At 48.7% G+C, this 9894-nt stretch overlaps 1 long non-coding RNA gene across 1 annotated transcript; it reads right to left on the bottom strand.

Moving 5' to 3' along the window:
* Positions 1–796: 796 nt before the first annotated feature.
* Positions 797–9472, bottom strand: LOC139084803 (uncharacterized). Its single transcript, XR_011542556.1, has 3 exons — positions 8465–9472; positions 1212–2040; positions 797–986 (listed from the first exon to the last, which is right to left on the bottom strand). It is a non-coding gene; the product is annotated as an uncharacterized lncRNA (long non-coding RNA).
* Between the last annotated feature and the right edge of the window lie 422 nt (positions 9473–9894).

The raw sequence follows: 9894 nt of genomic DNA, 5'->3' as shown, positions 1-9894 counted from the left end.
GCTCCGCAGGGCACCTGCGTCCCAGCGCCCTCTCCTGGCAGGTGACTGCACATCCTCTGTGCCTGACCACTGGTGAGGCCTGTTGTCCCCCTGTCCTATGATGGTGGGGAACGTCCCTTCACCCTCAAAGGGGCCTGGCCTGGACAATCAGCCACCTGTCCCTGTTTCTCGGAAGGGACTGGCTTTTCTCTGAAGTTGTGTCCTTCCTAGGGGGTGGGAAAATCTCCCTCCTTAGATGAGGTGGTGACAGTGTGAACGGAACTGAGCTTCATGTTCTTATTCCTGAAAATAGAAAGGTGCCAACCCGCTAGCATGCCTCCGTGGGGGGCTGTGCGGGGAGGAGGGGGCAGGATGACACTTTGGGGCGTAAGCAACTGGAAGGAAGAGCAGGTGGGGAGTTGGGGTGACCGTCTCTGTGAGGTTCGTGTAGCGTTGTCTCACAGACCCAGGCCCCCTCTGCGCCCCGTGCCCAGCACGGCCCCTGCCCTTGAAGCCGGGAGAAGCCCTGCGGTCATCCTTGTCAAATGGGTGGACGATGGACAGAGTCCTCAGCTTCCATCCCTCTCTGCTGCCTCTTCTTTCAACTCATTTCGTGTTTTTAGCAACATCTATGTTGCTCTGATTCAGAAATTACTACACATCCATTCCATTTCCCTGTGGCCAGCAGGACAGAGGCCGCCTCAGGGCCCTGAGTGCAGATGGCGGAGAGCAAGGGGGACAGCAGGGACAATCAGGGCAGAAATGGGGGGACGTCTTCCTTCCTGCCGAGGTGTAGGAAACACAGTTTACTGCAAACTGTTATATGAATACATTATATTTTACATTTGCATTAGAAAATCTGATATTCAAAAATGGAGTATTGAAACATCAGCTTTACTTCCGTGATTTGCCCAGAGAGCCGGCACCTCTTCTCCTGGGTCCCATGTCGTTGAATCTGATCTCTCGTTTTGCCATGTTGGACAGAGGGCTCAGCCCGCCTAGTTGCACTTGTTTTCATAAAAGAAAGCAGATGTCTACAAAGGCAGGGGCATCTACAAGGCTCTGCACAGCGATGCTCCCTCCAGGCTGACTGTCCCACAATACCCACAGAACCCTGAGTCCAGCAGCTGCATCTGGGGCATCGCTGCAGCTGCACCCTGGGCTACCCACTCCAGTCCAGGCCTCCCACCGCTGCCACACTGAGGAGCGTGAGATGAACACGGTGAGCTCACCTTCAGTTCAGCCGAAGAAGTCTTCTGGATTGAAACCCCTGACTTTGAGAATGTGGTTCAGGCCACCATTTTCATTTCAGGAAACCCGTTTTGGTGTAGAAAGGGGTCAGGGTTACGTTTGGCATAAGAGTTTCCCAAAGATATATTTTGATTAGCCCTGAATAAACAGACTGCCCCATCTGTGGGGCCAGCTATGATTGACCATGTGGGGAGACACTCTGGGTATAGACAGACTTGGGTTGAAATGCCTGATCCACGCTTTGTGGGGAACAAGGGTATTCCCCTCATTCTGTCTAATTTGGGTGACATGAAAAGTCAACTTATTTCACAGCTCTGTATCACCTGGGTCAAAGAGCCTGGCCTTGGATAATCTGAGCAAGAAGGAATCTATTGGAGGTACCTGAGGCTTGCAGCCTGGAAGAGGCTGGGCTGGGTGTGGGCATGGCCCTGGTGGCCGCCTGGAAGGAGAACCCTCCATGAGAATCCTGGTTCTGGAATGGCTGGTGAAGGCTCTAGTTCCCTGAGGGAGCGCCCAGGTGGATGTGGGAGCACCACACATCAGGTCCAGGCTGATGCAGGGAGAGGGAGAGACTGGCCCTTGGGGCTTCCAGGTGAGGTGACTACCAGGCTATTTTCCCTCTGCGACTACATTTTGGTGGTGGGGATGAGGGCAGAGGTCATTCACAAGCAGGAAATTGGGGGGAGTGGATAGGTGGGGAACGTGCGTCCCATCTCACGTTAGTGCAGCGCTCTAGCCCATCGTGGAACTGGCCCATCCTTGCTTGCCCCCACAGCCTGGGCTCCCTCAGGGGATCCTGGGAAATGACACCTAGGACAAGGACACTAGTAAGAAGGGGCCACCTTAATTTAAGTGTTAAGTAAGCCCAAAATCAATACCAACCATCCTAGTAAGTCCGTCCCTACCGATTCCCACCAGCATACACTAAACTTCTCAAATGTGCTCAACATGCAAAACAGAGATTTACTGAGGTGCCCATTATGGATTTTCCACTCCCAACCAGAGTTTTGGTCACTGGAAAGTTCTCATCCATCCTTAGGAATAAATTCAGCAAACAATGTGTTAGTGGCATGTGCTCTCATCACTGACTGAAGGAGAGAATGCCGTCACGATCTGACTTTCCACACAATTTGTCATTTCCCAGCCGTGTCTGACCAGGCTGAGCAGCTGTAGTTCTGGTCAGGCTTAAATTTGCTCCTTCCAGTTAGGGCACATAAGTGGGGCTACACTTGCTAGTCACACTTTCCTAGACCCACCACCTGCTAACACGCAAGATTTAACAAGATCCAGAATCTCATAGTATAACACCCAAAATATCCAGGATATAATTGAAAAACACTCGTCATACTAAGGACTAGGAAATATCATCTTGAATATGTTAGACGATCAAAAGACCTCCAACACAGAGATGACACCGATGTTGGTATTATCTGATGAGAATTTTAAAGTAGCCATCAGAAAAATGCTTCAACAAGCAATTACAAACAAGTGTACTACGCCGCCTTCTCCAGCCCAGAGGATAGCACGCCCCGGCCCACTCGTCCTGCCAGGGCCTCTCATGCACAAGTCACCCATAGGATGGTTAAAAAAAAAATGGAAACAAAAAACAGAAAAACAAACTTGTGTTTAGATTATTGACATAGACATTTATAAAACACTACACACAACAATAGCAAAATTCATATTGTTTTCAAGTGCCCACAGAACATATAACATGATAGACTGTGCCTTGGATCATAAAACAAACCTCAAAAAATTTAAGAGAACTGAAATCATACAGAGTATGTTCTCCAACTACAATGGAATCATACTAAAAAATAATAGAAGATTATGAAAAAATCTCCAGACACCTGGAAACTAAATAACACACTTTTATTTAAGCCATGGGTCAAAAGTAAGTCTCAAGGAAATTAAAACCATTGAACTAAATTATAATGAAATCCACATATTAAAATTTGTGGGACACAGTTAATTCAGTGCTGAAAGAGAAATTTACAGCATTAAATGCTGACATTAAAAAAGAGGAAAAGTCTCAAATCAATCATCTAAACTTGCACCTTAAGAAACTAGAATAAAGAAGAGTAAAATAAACCCAAGGCAAGCAGAAAGAAGGAAACAATAAAAATAAGAGCAGAAATCAAGGAAATTGAAAAAAGAAAAATAGAGAAAATCAATGAAATATCAATCAATAAAATGACAAACCTCTAGTAAAACTGACAAAGAAAAAGAGAAGGCTCAAATTATCAATATCAGGGATGAAACAAGGGATATCAGCCCAGCCCCTGCAGACATCAAAAGAATAATAATACTCCACCTCTACAGATTGACACCTTAGGTGAAATGGACCAATTTCTCAAAAAGCACAGACTGTTAGACATCCCCCATTTGAAATAGGCAATTTGAATACCCCTATAACGATCAAAGAAATTGAATTTATAATTTTAAATTTCCCGAAAAAAGATAACTTGAGGCCTAGATTGTTTCACTGGAGAATTCTTCCATACATTTAAAGAAGAATTAACATCAATTTTACATAATATTTTCCAGAAAATGGAAAACAAGGGAGCACTATCCAATTTCTTTTATGCAGCCAGTATTACCCTGATACTCACCTTGACAAAGATAATATAGAAAAAGAAAACTACAAACTAATATCCCTCATGAAGAGAGATGCCAAAAATCCACAATAAAACATTACCAAATAGAATTCAGCACTATATGAAAAGAATCATATACCATGACCAAGTGAAGTTTATTCCAGAGATGAAGGCAGGTTCAATACTTGAAAATCTATCAATGTAGTCCACCATTAAGCTAGGCCTGGTGGTCTAGTGGTTAAGATTTGGCACTCCCACTGCCATGGCCTGGGTTTGTTTCCTGGTCAGAGAACCACACTACTCATCTGTCGGTTGTCATACAGTGGTGGCTGCATGTTGCTATGATGCTGAAAACTATGCCACTGAGATTTCAAATACCAGCAGGGTCACCCACAGTGGACAGGTTTCAGTGGCACTTCTAGACTAAGATGGATTAGGAAGAAGGACTTGGCCACCCACTTTCAAGAAAATTGGCCGCAAAAACCCTATGAATAGCAGGAGAGCATTGTCTGATATAGCAATGGAAGATGAGAGAATGGCACCAAAAGACTGGGCAGGGTTCTGCTTTGCTGTACACAGGGTTACTAGGAGTTGGAATTGACTCGATGGCACTAACAACAAAATCCACCATATCAACAGGCTAAAAAAGGAAAATCATATGAGCACATCAGTTGATGCAGAAACAGTATTTGACAAAATTCAACACCCATTCATAATAAACTATCAAAAAAAAAAAAAATCAAAACAGAGGAGAATTCCACAACTTGATAAAGAGCATCTACAAAAGCTTCCAGCTAACATTACATCGAATGGTGAAAGACTGAATGCTCTTCTCCTAAGATCAGGAACAAGGCAGGGATGTCTTCTCTCATCATTCTTATTCAGCATCGTGCTGGAAGTCCTAGCAATAAAGCAAGGAAGGGGGGCATACAGATTGGAAAGGGAAAAATAAAACTGTCCTTATTTGTAGATAGTATGATTTTCCATGTAGAAAATTCCAGTGAATGTACAAACAAAGCAAAACAAAAATAAGCCACTTTATAACTAATATGTGAGTTCAGCAAGTTTTCGGGATACAAGATAAACATACAAAATCAATATTATACACTAGCAATGAATGCGTGGAAACCAAAAATTTTAAATATACCGTTTATAATCAGTAAAACAGATATAAATCTAAAAAACATGCACAAGACTTGTATACTTAAATCTACACAGCACTGGTAAAAGAAATTAAAGAACTAAATGAATGGAGAGACATACCATGCTCATGGACTGGAAGAGACGACACAGTAAAGATGTCAAGTTTCCTCAAATTGATATACTAGTTGACACAATTCCTAGAGAAATCCCAGAAAGTTTTCTTTCATAGACAAAGACAAGATTATCCTAAAGTTTATTTGGAAATGCACAGGAACTATGATAGCTAAAACAATTTTGAAAAGGAATAAAACGGGAGGAATGAGTCTACTCCATCTCAAGACTGTGGTATTGGTGGAGGAAAAGACATGCTCAACTGGAATAGAGGACCCCGTAGTAGGGCTACACTCGCACAACTCACTGATTTTTGACAAAGGTGAAAAATCAATTTAACGGAAGATAGTCTTTTCAACGAATGGTACCAGAGCAATTGGTCATCCACAGGCAAAAAACAAAAAACAAAAACAAAACAAATGAACAAAAATACCTTGATCTAAACTTCATCCTTTATACAAACATGAACTCAAATTGATCACAGCATAGATTTAAAAGTAAAATGTACAAGTGTAAAACTTTTAGAAGGAAGCATAGGAGAAAATCTTCAGGACCTAGGGCTTGAAGAATTCTTAGACACGACACTAAAACACATTCCATAAAATAAAACGTTTGATGAATTGAACTTTACCAAAATTAAAAACTTTTGCTCTCTTAAAGATCCTGTTAGGAGGATGAAAAGATAAGCTACGGACTAGAAGAATGTACTTGCAAACCACATATCTGACAAACGACTTGTATCTAGAATATACGAGGAACTCTCAAAACTCAACAGTAAAATACCAAACCATCCAAAGAGAAAATGGGCAAAAGACATGAACAGATATTTTTCCAAAGAGAATATACAGATTGCAAATAGGCCCATGAAAAGATATTCCACATCACTCGCCATTAGGGAAATTCGAATGAAAACCTGAATCAGATATCACTACTCACTTATTAGAACAGCCGGTTAAAATAAAAATAGTGACATCGAATGTTGGCAAGAATGTGGATCTCTCATACATGCTGGTGAGGATGTACCTGGTATGGTCACTCTGGTAAGACAGTTTCATAGGTTCTTAAAAAGGTAAACATAAACCTACCATACAACCCAGCAATCATGTTCCTGGATCATCATCCCAGAGAATGAAATTTAAGTTCCCACAAAAACCTGTGCACAGATGTTTACTGCAGGTGGATTTGTGACAGCTGAAAAACTGGAAACACCCAAAGTGTTCCTCAAAAAGTGAATGGATGAAAAAACTGTGGTATTACAGTTTATACTATGTTTACACTATGGAACCCTACTCAACAATAAAAGAGAAGGAACCACTGATACACACAACTTGGATGGATCTCGGGGGCATGATGCTGAGTGGAAAAAACACAACCAATCTCAAAATGTCACAGCTGTGATTCCATTCACGTAACATTGTAGAACTGACAAAACTCCCAAGATGGAGAACAGACTGGTAGTTGCCATGGGCAGGAACAGTGGGGGCAGGAGTGGCAGCATGAGGGAGATCTTTGTGCTAATGGAGCAGTTCTGCACCTGGATTGTACTGCTGGTTACGAGAATGTATACATGATAAAATGACAGAACCAGACATGCCCATTGTGCCAATGCTGGTTTCCTGGTGTCAATATTGTTCTCTGGTGATATAAGATGTTACCACTGGGGCAAAATGTGTGAAGGGTACCTGGGACCTTTCAGTACCATCTGCAGCTTTCCGCAAATCTATAAATATATATACACGCACACTATATGCCATATTTATCAACACATCACAGAATAGCTCCCTAAAGCTAGCCATCCCACTCTGGTTCCCTGGAGCTCAAAGCTTCCCTATGGCCCTAGGGGCCTGACATGTGGGTGCTGAGCAGCAGTGGAGGAGACAGGAGGGGTCTGTGGAATGCAGGTACTGGGCTGTGGCAGCCTGTGACCAAGGCGGGCAGAGATGGCCGAGTGTGGGGCAGAGACAGCACCCTGGGTGCGCTCCTCCCAGAGCTGATGTTCTGCCTTCGGGAAGGAAGGGCCAGGACAAGGAGCTGAGCCAGCTCACAGTGGACCCTTCTCCCTGGGACTCCATCAGTCCCCTGCCCCTGATGCCCCCTCTCATCTCATCAACCCCTGTCATCTCCTCCCTCCTGCTCATCCCACCCCATCCACAAATCTTGTGCATTTTACAGAGGAAGGAACTAGGCGCTGGGAAGGAATGAGCAGCTCTGGATCACACTCCCAAACTTGGGTCCTGCCTGCTCTGGCCTCCAGGAGGCTGCTGTGTCTCAGGACCTGGGATGTGGGTGAGTCGGGTCTGAGCAGCTGAGCAGTGGAGGGTCTCAGGGCTAGGACCACACAAGTGCACCCTGCGCCTTCTGACCTCTGCCCCTCAGACCCTGCCCAGTGCAGGAGACCTGGGGTCCCCAGTTGATAGGAAATGAGTATGAAATGCTGCCTGTGCCTGTGGGAGGGCCGGCCCAGAGGTCCAGGTCCCACAGTGCCCACCCCAGGGCACACCTTCACCAAATGTCACTCCTCACACTGCACCTCTTCCGCGTCCTCACCGTCTGACACGACATTTATCCTGTTAACGTCAGCGCTGAGCCACTTCCCCTCAGCTCCCAGTTACCTGGACTCCACCACCCTCCCCACTGGCTCCTGAAACCAGCAGCCCTGGAAATGGCTCAGACAGCGTCCCAGTCCCCCTCAAGTTCACCTGCCCCCAGACCCAGCTTCTGGATGACTCTCCTCCCTTTAGGCCTGGCTGCTATGAGCACGTGGGCCTCCAGCACCGCCCTGGGCCACAGCCCCAGGCTCTCCACCTCCACCTCAGCCTGAGCCTCAGGTGGCCCACTCATGGGGTCCCCACCTCACCTGAGCTCCAGCCACACTCCCTGGAGCTGAGGTGCCCATCACCCTGTAGGGCTGAGCCTGGAACCTTGGCCTCCTCCTCCCTCCCTGCCCCCAGCATCCAACTCATCACTGATTCTCAGCTCTGCCTCTTGGAGGAGCCCCTCCCTCCGTGTCCACAAAGACCCTCCCGTCTCCCTGACGCATTTGTGCCCACCTGTCTCTTACTCAGCCCGCTCTGTCCCTCCACCCCTGCCCCCAGAGCATCAGAGCAAATCCTATGTCTCTCCCCCATCCTGCAGGGCTTCGTGGCCCTGAGCATGCAGCCCCCCACCCCAGACTGTCTCCCCAGTCCCTCCCTTGCTGCCCTCACCCCACCCACTTGCCCCAGGGTCAGGGCCTGCAGCCCAAGCCTCCGGCCTCCCCTGCTTCCCCGGCTCCTCCCTTCCCGGATATCTGCTCATCAAAGGACCCCAGCAGAGACGGGCCTGCGGGGGGGGGGGGGGGGGGCGGGGGGGGTGGTCAGGGGCGGGGGGGCGGGGAGAAGCACCTGCTGCGGGCCGAAGCAGCTTGGAGCGGTCCCATCCGGGTCTGAGCCCACGTCTGCCACAAACTGGCTGGGAGGTCTCGGCCAGAAGTGGTCTGGGAAGAAACAGCCAGTGAGGACACTGCTTTTGCTTTTCTATTTATCAGAACGGCGCCCACCTCAGTGCAGCTTTGACTTTCAGTGTCGTCAACATGTATGAAAAGTGTTGACGGGGAGGGGCAGGTTGTCCTCAGTGTCAGCTCTCTATAGTTCACGGGCACTTTCTCAGAGCTGTGGAGACCCCTGTCCACCTCGGCTCTGCTCTGAGTCAGATCAGACACTGGCCCTGTCGGGACCGACCAGCTGGAGAATGTGACGACTCATGGGACGTGCAGTGCCTGTGACCCTGAGCTGTACATCGCAATCACTCGGGGACACTTCTTTTGCATTTCAACACAGTTTAAAACTCACATACATTGTGAAGCTCACATCACCTCCACTCAAGGAGGGGGCCCACATTCCGCCCCGGCTCCTTTTCTGCGCCCTCCTGGGGTGGGCTGCGTGTCTGGGGGACTCGCTCTGTGTTGAGCTGGGGTGGGGGCTCGCAATTGACCAGGTGTCCAGCAGCCTCATTCACCCATTGCTGAGGTGGGTGGGATGTCTGTTGAGTGTCCGAGGAACTCGAGCCCCCTGTGCTGAACCCGGTTGCGACGCTGTGGGTCTGGGAGGGGCCCTCTCCGGCTGGGCGAGGAGCCGCTGTGCTCTGATTCCACGCACATGACTTCCCCCTGCAGAACGGGGACACCCAGCTGCGGGGCGCAGGCTGCTGAGGCGCCGGGTGCCAGTGCAGGCGCTTGCGGCACCGCCGAGGCGCCAGAGGCCGACCGACCTGAAGGTGGAGCGCAAGGTGCGCGAGAGGCCCCTGCAGGACAAGCGGGCCAGGGGTGGGCCATCCCCTGGGCTGGAGAAGGCGGCGTAGTACACTGTGAAGAACAGGAGGAGCTCGGGGGAGGCGCCATCTGTCCCCTCAGTGAGGCCTGCGGCGGGCACCCGGCTTTTATAACCTCCCTGTGCGTCACAATGCCCTCCTCCTGATGTCACAGCCGCACCCCTGGCCAATCACCACGTGGCTCTCAGCTCAGTCTTGGTAGTGTGGCTAATCACCAGGCAACTCGGCCGGCAAATCTCCAGGCAGCTGTCACTGCCCTCCTGAGCCACTGGCCCGACGCCATCCCCCATCCTTTGCCCCTAGCGGCAGCCAGCTCTCTCCCCTTCATCGCAGAGCCCACGTTTCACTGGATGTGGGGGCGGTTACCCGCCCACGCAGGGCAGCCCAACCTCATGCACGCAGGACCCTCGTGGATCTGCGAGCCAGCAGGGAGCAGGCTTTTTTGTCACCTGGTATGGGTCCTCCCTGGAGCCCCGCCCATCGCCGAAGCTTTACCCAGGAGTTT

Source organism: Equus przewalskii, chromosome 7, assembly GCF_037783145.1.
Source record: "Equus przewalskii isolate Varuska chromosome 7, EquPr2, whole genome shotgun sequence".
Lineage (NCBI taxonomy): Eukaryota > Metazoa > Chordata > Mammalia > Perissodactyla > Equidae > Equus > Equus przewalskii.
Note: the sequence above shows the minus strand (reverse complement) of the source record. Positions and strands in the feature narration are given on the sequence as shown.